This window comes from Eufriesea mexicana, unplaced genomic scaffold (genome assembly GCF_001483705.2).
Source record: "Eufriesea mexicana isolate 0111107269 unplaced genomic scaffold, ASM148370v2 scaffold4744748280, whole genome shotgun sequence".
Lineage (NCBI taxonomy): Eukaryota > Metazoa > Arthropoda > Insecta > Hymenoptera > Apidae > Eufriesea > Eufriesea mexicana.
In genome coordinates, this window is record NW_016907957.1 from 17,735 (window position 1) to 18,807 (window position 1,073).

Genomic DNA, 1,073 nt, shown 5'->3' on the forward strand with positions numbered 1-1,073 from the left:
TCATTTGCATTCCGCCTGCGAATCTTTCTTTATTTTTCCCCCGTTCTGTTTTATTTTCCGCGTGTAGTCTGACTCAAATTGATGTAACAGCGATCTGGAAGATTATTTTTCCTGCTCGGGCAATCACGATATCGTGATTTATATTTTGGCACGAGTGGATAAACCGCTTATGTCGATTTGGTCGATTTTATTGAGAGCAAGACGCGATTTTCGAGAGTGCAGAAAGGAAATATCTTGCAATCTCGCGATATCGTTATCTTTATTTTGGCACAGGTGATTAATTGGTGGCACGATTTTTATCCATTCGTCGATTTTATTAAAGATAAGATAGGATTTTCGAAAGAAAAATCTTAGAAATTCGCGATATTGCCATTTTTATTTTGGCAGAGCTGAGAATTGCATACACGATTTCTATTAATTTTATTACAAATAAAATTCGAATTTTAAGATTGAAAAAAAAAAAGAAAAAATATCTGTCAGAAGTGGGATTCGAACCCACGCCCACCAGAGTGGACTGCGACCTGAACGCAGCGCCTTAGACCGCTCGGCCATCCTGACTTGTTCCACCTTTCTCGAAATACGATACAAGTATTGGCAACTGTGTCTTTATTTAAACTTTAATTTTTAAATACTCGAAATCTAATTACGATACGTCGGAGAACGGTGATAAACCGTAGTTTAAACTCCGTCACGAAGCAATATTACGTAGCAACTAAAAGCCATAACTTTTACGATCGTGACTAAACGAAAGAAATTATTTCTCTGCAATTCGATGCATTATTATGCCTGTCGTCCAGTGTACTCTTTATTACTTAATCTCGCGCCACTTATTATTACCTCGTTTCTCGTCACGCTTTTTGCAAACGAGATATAATATTCGACGCAACTGCGCTTATTTATTTTCCGACATGTTGTTATTAAGTGGATGCACGAGCAGGACGGATTACGTATTTAATACCTCCTGCGAGCCGTACGATATGTACCATTTCAATTTTATGCGTACGAGCATAACGCGTACACTGCTATTTCCCGAGTATGTTTGCATTACTGTTCACGTTCGCATTTTTGGCACC

At 38.3% G+C, this 1,073-nt stretch overlaps 1 non-coding gene across 1 annotated transcript; it reads right to left on the reverse strand.

Annotated features, from left to right (window-relative positions):
• Positions 1–474: 474 nt before the first annotated feature.
• TRNAL-CAG (transfer RNA leucine (anticodon CAG)) lies at positions 475–558 on the reverse strand. The gene has a single exon. It is a non-coding gene; the product is annotated as a tRNA-Leu (tRNA).
• Between the last annotated feature and the right edge of the window lie 515 nt (positions 559–1,073).